The sequence below is a fragment of the Asparagus officinalis genome, chromosome 4 (assembly GCF_001876935.1).
Source record: "Asparagus officinalis chromosome 4, Aspof.V1, whole genome shotgun sequence".
Lineage (NCBI taxonomy): Eukaryota > Viridiplantae > Streptophyta > Magnoliopsida > Asparagales > Asparagaceae > Asparagus > Asparagus officinalis.
This window is the reverse complement of record NC_033797.1, coordinates 46,868,671-46,882,175: the sequence shown is the minus strand read 5'-3', so window position 1 is coordinate 46,882,175 and position 13,505 is coordinate 46,868,671.

The following is a 13,505-nucleotide window of genomic DNA, read 5'->3' as shown; positions in this document are numbered from 1 at the left end:
GACTCGGTCTTAGCCCTAACTATTTGTAGGCTTGACTAAGTGAGATCGGGAACAATCCTAACTTTTATAGGTTTGATTGTTCAAACTGAAAGTGGACCTCTCGTTCATGGAAGGAATCGAGAGAGGAATTTGGCTTTGGCCCTAACTTTTATAGGTTTGACCCAAAAGTAAAGAAAGTGGAATACGGGTAGCGAGGAAAGTGCCAACTCATATTATCACTCAAAGGAAGACCTTAACTCTAGGTGATTAGGACCTAACTTGTTGAGTCTGAGAAATGCCAATGACTGGCAGATGGAAATTTTAGTGGATCCACCATCAATTAGTTTGATCAGCAGATGGTTTGGTGAGGAAAGATTAATCCATCAAAGGATTAGATCTCATCTCACAAAATAACTCATGAGAGTTAGAGTTTGACAAGAAGAAACATTTCGGCGTTCGGAGTTCGAACGTGGATTTCTTATTCATCTTCTACAGTGACTGGGTTATCCCTAAGAATACCACATGTGGTATTCTTCCGAGAACTTCCCGATACATCAATTTTCCTGAAGATACTAAGGATAGTATCTTTTCAGGAATTTGCCATTTATTGGCATCATAAGCCGGTCACCATCCTTGGTGACTAAGCGATATGCGCCGCTCGAGTAAACTGTCTCTACTACGAATGGCCCCTCACATTTGGGTTCAAATTTGTCCTTCTTCTTGGAATTAAGGATCATAGGCCGCCTCTCAGCTAGAACCAAATCTCCTTCTTTGAAGCTTCGTTGTCGAACCTTCTTGTCGAAGGCTCGAGAAATTCTAGCTTGGTAAAACTCAATATGCTGTTGAGCTTCCAGGCGTTTTTCGTCGAGCCTCTCGAGTTCTTCGAGGCGTTTCTGATGTTGTTCTTCGGTCGTCATCTGGGTCGCAAGAGCGATCCGAAGAGACGTGGATTTCCAAAGGGAGAACGGCTTCACATCCGTACACCAATGAATATGGGGTTGCGCCGGTCGGTGTATGTGCGCACTGTGGTCCGATAGGCCCATAGAGCCGCGCCAAGCTTGTCATCCCAGTCTCGTTTATTAGTTTTCACGATTTTTGACAAGAGTTTTATGATAGTCTTGTTGAAGGCTTCAGCTAATCCATTTGCTGTGGGATTATAAGCCGTTGACGAGATATCCTGAATTTTAAACTTTTCGCAGAACCTTATGAAGGCGTTGCTGACAAACTGAGGACCGTTGTCATGTATGATTCGTCTTGGAACACCATACCTATAGATGATATGGTGCTTGATGAATGCAATGACGTTACTCGTTTTAACTTCTCTGAGTGGAACTGCTTCAGCCCATTTGGAGAAGTAATCGGTAATTGCCAGGATGAACCGGTCACCTTTGACTGATGGGGGATTTATAGGGCCAACAATGTCCATTCCCCAAGTCTCGAATGGCCATGACGTAACTAAAGGATGCAGATGCTCCGGAGGTTGGTGCATATAATTCCCATGTATTTGACATGCTTTACACTTTCGGGCATATGCGATTGCATCACTCATCATGAAAGGCCAAAAATATCTCATTCTTCTGATGCGGTCATAAAGCTTGGGACCAGGCTGGTGTGCGCCACACTCTCCTTCATGCGCCTCCCTAAGGACCTCTTCAGCTTCTTTGGTTGATAAGCAACGTGCTAGCAACCCATCGTACCCCCTGCGGTATAGCGTTCGATTCTCCGTATTATAGTAGAATCTTGGTGCTCTTCGTCTGATTGACTCTCTTTCCTTCACATCTTCTGGCAAGATTCCATGCAAGACGTAGTCGATGATGGGGAAACGCCAATCTCGTGGTTCAAACTCGACTTGAGTAGCGTGCACCTCTTGAACCTCTTCTTCCTTGGCATCTTCACCGTAAAGCGGCACTAAGAGTTGGTGAGTTCTTACCATAACAAACTGTTCCGTTTCAGGAGGTTGTGCCAGAGATACGGCCAATGCCGCTAACGCATCTGTGTAAGTGTTCTGTAGCCGTGGAATATGTTCGATAAAGAATCCTTCGAATGATTCTGTCATCTCCACCACCATCTTATGGTATGGTATTAAATCTTAGCTTCGGACCTCGTACTCTCCCTAAACTTGTTTAACTATCAGTTGAGAATCGCCGAAGGCTTCGAGGTACTCAACCCCCAGTTCTTTGGCGAAACTGAGTCCTATGAGTAATGCATTATATTCGGCTACATTATTTGAGCACGGTTCCGTCAACGAGTAAGCTCGAGGCATCACGTGCTTTCCTGGGGAAACTAAGACAACTCCAACTCCGGAAGAAATCTTAGAACTTCCAGGAGCACTTGCTACATTAGTTGCTCGTGAAGCGCCGTCGAAGTACAAACGCCATACTTGCTGGTGCGAAGTTGTGTTGACTTCGTGGGTTTCATCGGGTAGGTCGTCATATATCTCGGCGGTGTCCGTAGTTGGATTAGCTGCCAGGAGATCACAGATGGCCTGCCCTTTTACTGACTTCTGTTGTTTAAAATGTAAGTCGTATTGGGACAAGAGTAAGGCCCATTTTGCTAACCGCCAGCTCATGAAAGCTGGTTGAGTCATGAATACTCGGACTGGGTTAACTTTAGAGATGGCATAAATGGTCTGTCCGACCAGATAATGCCGCATCTTCTGAATAGCAAACACCAAGGCGAGGCATTCTCTCTCAATCATAGGATATCGAGATTCGGCGCCTACCATGGTTCGGCTCAAATAATATACCGCCTGCTCATGACCGTTATCGTCATCTTGTGCAAGTAATGCACTTAATGAGTGGCTCGTCGCCTTGCCATAAATCAAGAACGGTTTGCCCGATTTCGGTGCAACGAGTACAGGAGGTTTCGAGAGATATTCTTTAATACTCTCGAATGCCTTTTGACAAGCGTCATCCCATACAAAAGATACGCCCTTCTTTGTGAGCTTGGAGAATGGTTGGCATTTTCCTGAGAGGTTCGAGATGAACCGACGAATATAAGCTAATCGCCCTTGCAATCCTCTGAGCTCCTTGAGGTTTCTCGGAGGCTGCAATTCATTAATCGCCTTTACCTTATCAGGATCGATGTGAATACCTTTGGTGGTGACGACGAATCCCAGGAATTTACCACTAGACATTCCGAGGAAAGACTTGGTAGGATTCATCTTCAATTGATGGGCTCGCATCAAGTCGAACATGGTCTTCAAGTCCTTAATGTGATCTTTTTTATCACGACTTTTCACGACCAAATCATCTACGTAGCATTCGACAGTCTTTCGGAGATGCTCCTGAAAGATCTTTGACATGGCTCGCTGATATGTAGCACCTGCATTCTTTAAGCCGAATGGCATAACCGTGTAGCAGAAGATGCCGAGAGGCGTTCTAAAAGCAGTATGCTTTTCATCATCTGGATGCATCTTTATTTGGTTATAACCAGAGAAACCATCCATGAAAGACATCCTCTCGAACCCGCACGTATTGTCGATGATAACATCCGTGATGGGAAGGGGAAAATCATCTTTTGGGCAAGCAGCGTTGAGGTCTCTAAAGTCAATACAAACCCTGATCTTCCCGTTCTTCTTAAGGACCAGGACAATATTGGCAAGCCATTCTGGATGTTGCTCTTCCCTAATGAAGCCCGAGTCGACAAGCTTTTTAACCTCAGCTTCGATCGCCTCCATCATTTGCGGACGAAACCGTCTTTGTTGTTGTTTGACAGGTTTGACATCCGTCTTGATATTTAGACGATGCACTGCTACATTTGGATCGAGCCCTGGCATGTCTTCATAATTCCAGGCAAACACATCGATGTATTCCCTAATAAGAGAGATTAACTCCTCTAGACTGTCGCTAATGAATATCGGTTTAGGATTTTCCTCAGTTCCCATATTCACCTGGAGTACTTGATCTTCGGTAGGAGGTTCTCTTTGTTCGAACCTATCACCATACTGCATGTTTAGGTGATGAACCCAAGGATCTTCCCATGTCGGCATCTGGTCGTCCTCCTCTATTGTAGTAGGATCGACCGTAACCATGTTCGACATCAACTTTTTGAACATCTCACCGATACTAGTGTCGGAATCCCAAGCCGAAGAATCAGAAGAGTATCCGTCTCTAGCTTTGTTAGCAATTTGATCGATGACTTGCCAGCAACATTCATCGTCAGACGAGGAGACATAACCAAGACCTCTTTTATGGCGATAATAATCATCGGGTTTTCCCTTCGGTACATAGGCCATTCGAGGACCTCGACCAAAGCAAAGACCTTCTCCAAGTGTGAAGTCATACCCATACTTCTCCATTAGATCGCGCGCTTTTGCGTCATATCTAAATAGATGAGGGGCAGGTTTATCTTCATCGTCTTCTTCTTCTAAGAAGTGATCGGGTATCGGGGCTTCTTTTCCTTTGCCGTAGACGACTTCTTTTCCACCTCATGTTTCCGCGGGGATGACAAGCGTTGCTCCGTATGGATCTTGTACCTGTTTTTTTGTCAGACAAAATGATTGAAGTGGCATATACAAGTCAGGGTTATCATATAGCTCTTTAGTGATATTATCAAGACACATCGAGTACTCTAAATCATCATTTATTGATAGTTCTTCGGCAAGTTGCCAATTACAACTACTTTCCGATGATTTATCATCGTCAAGATTGATTACAATGGGTACAATGTCATTAAGTACAAAACCACCATCGTAATCAAGCCCGGTTTCGGTATCAGCTTCATCTCCGCTGTCCGTTCCTTGGGCCGGTGATTCAGTATCGGATTCAGCGTCGTATAGAAGGAAATCGGTGAAATAGTTCTCCAATCCCTTAAACGGTTGCTTATCCGCGACCACCGTCTTGACTTCATTATTTGAGTCCACGTACTTGAGGCATTGATGCAGAGTTGACGGGACTATAAGGTTACCGTGGATCCAAGGTCGACCCAACAGTAAGTTATAGGACGTTTCTGCGTCAATCACATAGCAAGTAACTTCTGATTTTAAATCCCCCATCTAGCATTTGATTCGAATCTTCCCCAAGGGTCTAGACCCGCTAGTGTTGAATCCGTAGATTGTAGTGCCCGTGGACGCTAGCTTGCTCGTTGGTATTCCGAGATGATGCATCAGTCGGAATGGCATGATGCTAACAGCAGAACCCGGATCAACTTGGATCTGGTTGACCATGCTGGAGCCAATGTGCCCGGTGAAATACAAAGGCCGATCATGCTTTGAGTTCTTCGCTGCAAGTCTTCTTTGGTAAAAGAGATGCAAGGAAAATGGTGTGCCGCAAGATTACAGTGTTGAATTGATGGCTCCGGTTCTCCAGAAGACGGCTTAATTCGTGTCAAGAAAGCGTCAGAGTCGCTCAAGGCCTCTTGTAATGCTTTCCTTGTATCCTTTGAAAGACGCAACAGCTCGTATAGGGTTATCCTAGCCGGGATATTGGCCAACTGCGCCATGATGTCAAAATGGGGCGGAGAGCTTGCCTTTCCCGGTTTGTCTTTCCCAATCGGATGATTGAATCTTCTCCTTCTGCTGGACTTTCTCCGCAGCTACAGGCGTTGGGGGAATTGCTGCAATTCCCAGTTCTGCCAATGTCTTGGAAGGAGCGGTTTTGGTACCTAATTGCTCGGAAGCATCCGGGTACTTGTAGTGATACTCATTCCCACTTCGGGTTGCAAAGGCCTCCTGTTCATCTTCAGAAAGCGGGAAGGCGGGAATTTCTTCGTCATCTTCTCCTGGAATAGCAGAAGCTACATAACAAGACTTACCTTTTCCTTTTGACTTTTTCTTGGAAGAGGTTCCAGTCCATTGTTCATCTCCAACCAAATCTGGATGAACCCAAAGAATCTCACCATTCGGGGTTGAGTGTGGCACAAGTCCTTTTTGGCGCTGTTTGTGTGGATCATCATTCACCGTCTTTACTGCTGCATTTATCACTGGTTCATGTTGGAACCAGTTCAAGGGAACAGAGCCGAAGCTAATCGACACTGCATTCGCACCCACTTTCTTCTCCTTGGGTTGCTTCATAGTGATGACCCCAACATCGATTAGAGCTTGGATCTTGTCCTTAAGGGCATAGCACGCCTTGGTAGGATGGTGCACCGCTCTATGAAATGCGCAGTATTTTGGATCATTGATTCTCTTAGCATCTTCCTGATCCTGGACTGGAGGCAATTTGATCTTGTTATTCTCAATGAGGTACTTGAAGATACCGGGAACTTCATCCTCTTTGAACGAATAGACTTTTGGGAACTTCGGCTCCGAGGCTTTTGGCTTCTGGGTCTGCTGTTGCCACCTTGATTGTTGAGGCGCCTTTTGCTGCTGCTGTTGCGGTTGCGCTTGCACTTCGAACGTTTGATTCGCGTCCACGGCATTTGCATGTGCTTTTCCTTTACCCCTAGGGACAAAATTTGGTTGCGGAGCATTATTAGCTATTTGACCCCTTTCCGCCTTCTTCCTTTTAAGGAACCGTACGGCTCGTTCTCCTCGTACCTTCAGATCCTTCCAGGTCTTTAGCGGTGCCATTCCCATAGCTTCGAGACGAATGACCGTACCATTAAGGGTTCATTCCCGGAGATTATTCCTAAGTGAGACTTAAAATATATTAAGTGTTGGGTAGGGGAACCCTTTCCATCAAACGGCGTAAAGTTGATTAAATTAAACTTTGCCGGATATGGAATTGATTCACACTCCCTTGGGTACGGACATGGTATGCCGGACCTCTTCACTTCTTGAGCATTCATCAATGCGTTGATTTTACTCTCCAAGTCCTTCATTTTCTTGTCTTCACTCGTATCTGTCTTCGAGTGGTTTCGAGGAGAAGTAACGTGGTCTTCCTTCGTATTATCATCCGAGGGACCGCCTCCGTTATTGTTATTGACGGGAGGGATGTTCATGTTGGCATATTCCTCTTCCCGTTCATTCTCATCTTGATTCGGATTATTGCAATGACTGGGTCCTCCTTGGTGAGTTGTCAGTGCCGCGATTTGCTGGTCATGCATCTCTCTCATCTGCTGCATGGCCATCTCCATCTCGAACTTGAAACTTTTCTTCTGCTTAGCCAGGGCATCTTCAAGCATCTTGGTTACTTGTTCGGCGCTGATCATGAGTGACTCGTAAGGTTGCCCCGCACTAGACGTCGTGTCATCGGATGTTATAACCGAGTAGGAGTCTGAATCAGCATCCGACGCCTCCTCTTCCAAAGGAAGTCCCTTTTGCATTCTTTGGTAATTCTTTCGCCTATTGATCCCTGACCGCAATCGAGTCATGCGTTGGGACGCTTCGGCAAGTTGATCTGAGCTAGAGGGTCGTGTCGATTTGCCTCTGCCAGTCATATTAACAGACACTTCTAGGAATTCGTCCTCTTGGCGAACGAACTTCTTCCCACGAAAACGCCTTGGCTAGGAAATCCTCTCGAACACCGAGACTCTCTTTGGGGTTTTAGAACAGCAGCATTCCGACAGCACCGCCTTGATTATGTTAGCACACGGACAGTGGGATTCCGTGTTTCGAGTATCTCTCTTTCGAGACTTACCCGCACCCCCAGCTCTATAGTACAACTCATCAGTTTGATGGCTGGAGCAACCCATAGAGTGTTGGCATGACCTCCCAGGTATAACACCATCATCATCAGACGAATGTGTTTTCCTCTGGGGATATAACGCTTTATTAGCGTTTTCAGAAGTCGCTCGTTCAAGTCTACGCTTTTGCGAGCGTGAAAACTTAACGGGCTCTTGAACTTCGATACGCAACCCGATGCGGTCGGTAACAGGGGTTTTCCCTTTGTTATCTTTCTTGGGGGGATTAGCACGACCCCCAGTCGGGTTTGTTGTTTGGGGACTTTTCAACGGTCCCAATCGTTCCTTGACAGGTGCTTTACCTCGGTTCTCCGGTAAAGGACCGAGGCGACCTTTCAAAGGAACCCTGGATCTTGAAGGATCCACGTTCTTACCTGGCTCCGCCGGAGATGCGGGGGCAAGGGAAACGGGATCTGGATTTGATGAAGGTTGGACGGCAATTCCGTCCACTCTTGTCTTAGGCGCCGGCTTTGCCTTTGGCACCCACACCTGCTTGTGTTTTGACGGATTCTTGACCGTCTCTTCTTTCTACATCTCTTCCGCTTTCTGCAGAAGGACTCGGGCATGCGCAAGCAATGCGCGGCGTTTCTTGATTCGCTCTTCGAGGGTTGAGCGAGTCCTCGTGACACGAACCCATTCGTTCGTTTCTACCTTGGAGGAGGAGTTGGTTGTGCGCCGTTGTTGCTCTTGGCGCTGTCTGGACTTTAGATCTTCATTGTAGCGGATCCCGTCCATCGATTCTGCGGCCTTGGCCAGTTGTCGCGCAAGGCGTTGGCGCCGTCTTTGGCGCGCCCTCTTCGACAGAGCCGGAGCACCTTCAACACTTGTCTTTACGGCGGAGGGCAGATCTGGATCTGCAGCTTCGACCACGTTGGACGACGCGGGGACGTCGCGTGGTGCGGGCGCAGCGGCGATGGGATCTTGGATCTTCGAGTTGGAGATCCCGCGAGCATTTCTGGAAGATGAAGTCTTCCTGCGCCTGTTTGGAGAGGCGGATCTGGAGGAGGAGGAGGAAGAGAGGTACTCTTCAAACTTCTGTTGATCGAACTCGTATTCGATCTCTTCGTTCACCCGGATCTTGAATGCCGGTTGCGTCACGACAGTCTCGGCAGCGAGGCCGTTGGCTCCCACTGTGGTCGCCAGCTTGTTTTCGAGGAAAGTTGCCTTCATCATTGATTTCATTAAACTTTAGTCGTTACAAATGAATTCAAATAACGAAAATAAAAAAATTACAACTTTCTTGAAAATAAACACAAGATCCGTTTATTGTCTCTTGCTTGCGTGGGTCTTTGGCCTGTGACGGGGACGTCGATATCCGTGGACTACCTGGCACTCAGATCTGTTCCGGAAAAATCGGACAGAGCTTCGTCGATCCGCGAGGAGATTTAGAAGCTTGAAGCGCCTATCTCGGCTAAAACGAGATATTTGCTCTTCTTAGGATTACCGACGAAGGGTAATGCTAAGGAACGGACACGGGTGATGCAAATCTGATGAAGACCTCTCTTGTGTTGAAGCGCTCGACCACTCTTCACTGCAGCAGGGCTTCGCCAACTCTCCAAAAAATCCCGATCCTCAAAAAGTGAATCCTAAGGCTCCTATTTATAGGCAAGAGGGGGTACAGGGCGTCGGGACACCCCTGGGGTGTCTAGGCAAACCCGAGACACCCTTGGCCGAGACACCCCTGGGGTGTCTTGGCTTTGCCTAGACACCCCTGGGGTGTCTTGGCTTTGCCTAGACACCCCTGGGGTGTCTTGGCTTTGCCTAGACACCCCTGGGGTGTTTCGACTTTCCCGAGACACCCCGGGTGTCCCAGTTCAGCCTGAGACGCTCCGTTGTGTATGTTTGATTGTTTCCGCCGTAAATTCTTCGTCCGAACTCAGATTTGAGTGATTCCAAGTGCGTTGGAAGCCTGACCAAGAGTTCTACTCGCTCTGATGGTTGGATTATCTGTAGGATGAACGAGATATGGAGGGCGTTGTTCCTTTTATAAACACCGCAGGGTTCCCGATTAGCCCGTGCCTTCGTAGTTTGTCGATTTGCTTCAATCGTTCATCGACATCAATCGAACTCCTGTGGATCGGATAGTGACGTTCATCGTCGTTCTTTAACACTGAGCTGTTCGTGGAGACCTATGGGCAATTTTCGATGCCTACAATGAACATAACAAAAAAATTAGCCTATTTTTTAGACTAAAAAAATCAACCAACATAACTACATATCCCCTGATATATCTGCCCAACATATCTGACATGAACCCTAAAAACACAATATACATTGAAAAGCTCTATATCATGTCAGTTGGCCTCTAATTAAATCTAACATGTCAATCAACATGTCTGACATGACAGCTGATATTTAAAATACTGCATACAGAGACATTTGGTTTTAGATGTTAGACGTCTGGTTTGAGTTTTTTGATGTCTGATTTAGTCCAAATTTGTAGTTCAACTCTGTAATGATATAATTAGTGGTCCAAATTGACTAGTTAGTTGTTTTAGCTTGTTTAATGAGTTGCTGGTGTAGGAATAGTCCTATGAAATACATGCACATATTTGGAGTGGTTAATGACACAATTTAACTCAGCACATGATGAACATTCACTATGAGGTGAATGAACAATTTAATGAAATCATTATGAGTCGTTTGTGCTAGAAAATATACAATAGGATTTTACACCTAATCTTCGTATATGTAGATGGGTGCAGAGACTTATATACTATACTATAGAATGTACCTCTACGTAATTAGTCCTAATACATGAGTCGACTAGGCAGCTGATCCATGACCTAGACTGTTCTAGTTAGCACTAACTAAATTATGTGAGGTTTTCATAAGACAAGGATTATAGTACATAGGATTACATGTGCATATTAATTAACAGTGTGAGTGGGATAAGTTATGATTCTCGTCGCATCTTGAGGTTGGTTGGTTAGCTAGAGGACTCCCACATGAGTAATTATTTATAATTTGTGTAGCCACCTTAAGTGGACAGATTAATCATTTCATATTTAAATAAGAATATAATTAGCATCTTTAGAATATTGTTGATGTTTATTATATGTTGTGTGCAAAACACTATATGAGATATCTTATTGAGCTTATGATCAGTATTTTTTGATTCATATTTCTTTCTTATCTAGTAGACAAGTTTTAATTATTTTTTATTAGCTAACTATTAATTCATATAGTTTCCCCATATTTCCTCGCATAGACCTCACATCTAACCCTATTTGTGGACCTCTCCTTCAGGTAACAAAGTGAGTCTGACTGCAGCAGACCAAGTTTCCTTGAATAAGCAAGTGATGAGAATGTAGTTAGAGCCATGCAGTAGTGCTAATATAAAAAAAATTAGGTAATTGGTTATTTGATACAATAAGCATTCCTAGTTTTCTCTTCGGATATATTATCTAGAATTGATGGTCATGTTTGAACCAAGACATTTGTATTTTATTTTTGATATTGAATTTATCTATTTAGTAGACGTGATACTTGGACAATAGTTCTATCCCTATTTGTTTCCACTTGATTATTCAAGTAATGTTGATGTTATTGAGATAAGACCTATACTTTTCATGTATATTTGTATTGTGTTTGATTATGAATGTATATTTCAAAATGGGTTACATGGTGTTTATAGAACATCTCATACTTGGTTCTGTAAATATTTTACGCACCAAGTTATTCTCGGTAGTGGGGCATGATAGAAAATTCGAGGCCTTACGCATCATCCACTCTACTATAACATCATCATCATCATATCACATTAGCATATTAATCATGAAGTAAACAGTAGATTAACAAAAACGGCTTTGAACAAATAACATTTTAAATTGATTTTTAGTTACATTTTTACTTGGATATGCAATGACTAAGCCTGCCCACTTAAGATGACAACACATAAATAAACTCATAATCTCATCATATTAGATACTCATCTTGGAGTCCTCTGGTAGACCAACTCACTTTAAGACACGACTCACCTCATTACTTATCCCCACCTCCATTGTTATCTAAATTACTTTCTTTGTACATATAATGTTATTCATTAAATCCCAATCCTCCGAAGCACTAACCATAAATCTAGTTAGGCATTATATACCATCATCTACATCATGGTTAGTAACTAACCACCCGGCGTGTATATATATAATATGTAACCTAGAAGATCAAATACCTTGCAGTCTAAAAGCATGTTATTAAACACGTCCATATGTGCAAAGGATTAACGAGCAAAAATCCTATCAATTATCAACATTCAGCATTTTTCATCTTCTAATGATAGCTATAAAATCATTCAAATTGTCTACAAGTTTGTTCATTGGTTTATATTAATGTCCTGAATTATTTGAGTGGCAAAACACTCCATAATACAGTGTAAATATGTCATAGGACTACTCTCCTACTCTACCAAATATTTAAATACCCATTCAAGTCACTTTACATGTAATACTATTTCAATTTCTCATTGAATTTTTAAGTGTTGAATCTCTTCAGACATAATTCGACACTTTTGATTTATGAATCAAATAACAACTCAAGTTCGGTTGTTAGTCAAATACTTAGCTGACCGAATAAGAGGATTTAATACCAAAGATCACCCTATATATCAGAAAAGGGCTATGATGAACCATGGACTCTAAACAGAGTTAGAATATACAAGTGTCCTCGTTAAATTAATGTGGCTCAACAACTATAATTATCACGGTACACTTAATTATGAAATTCAACTATTCCCAAATATTTGGATAATGGTATTTACAAACTAACATGATAAAAGGAAATGAAAAGGGTTTCGAATAACTAATAAATCATGAGATTTGTAATACACATTAGGTAGAGAAAGATAAGCCAATCTCTAAAGAGGAATGTGAAGGTCTCCACGGATAACTAAAACAACAATCGATATCTTGAGGCAAAATTATGCCATAAAATATCTAACTAGTCTAAAAATAAACCAATCAATCAACAGTCAACTATGGTCAAAAGCCAAATGAGTGGAAAGAATATCTAAAAGATATAAGGTTAAAACTGATAATTTGTCTAATTAGACTAAATTACAATCTATTAAATAGATAAAACTGATTCAGAATGCCTAAAAAATTAGCCCAGTCATTTGACAAACAACCGAGATGTCTCTTTACACAAACCCAAAAATAGGGTTTCTCTCAACCGCATCCAGACGTCTCCTTTTTCCTGACTAGACATCTAAATTTCAAATCAGATGTCGATGTTAGACCACCAGACATCTGATTTCAAATGACACGTCTAATGTCGAGCCATCAGATGACTCAATCATTGCTGCTACTATTCTTCAATCTGATTCGCATCATTTCTTCATTGTTTCGTCTAAAATCTTGTCATATGCCTTCGACCATGTTTAGGGGACTAAATTAGAACTTTCTAAACCGTGTTAGCGGGTCTAAGATAGCACAACTAAAAATTAGGGTTTCGTGCTTCGTGTGTGTTTCGACGATTTTAGTATCTCAAACGTATTAATAAGGGATTACCATATTTTAAACATCTAGAAACATCAACTAGAAACCTTACAATAGTTTAGACGAATTTCTAGAGTTTTAACCATCACAAATCAAACTTAAAATCATAACTTATATATAACGCACGTAATTAATTCCCAAAATCAAAAGGAGGGTAAGTGGTACTTGCCTTGGGATCTACCGCTGTAGATCTGCAGTACAGTCACTTGAGATGAGATCCAAATTTGAGCGGGTCAAGGAAAGACTTAAGGGGTTGTTTGGTTCGTTTCATAGATATAGGGAAATGCAATTCCATGTAAAGAAACACAAGTTTTGAGTTTTCTAAACTTTTTCAAGAACTAGATTGTTTCGGTTTGGTTCGCACATAAAAAATGGTGAGAAACCAATGTATTTACTTTTCTTGTGTTTGGTTTGCATGAAAAAAAAGGGAAAACTTTTGTTGATTTGACATTTCTCACTTTTCTTCTA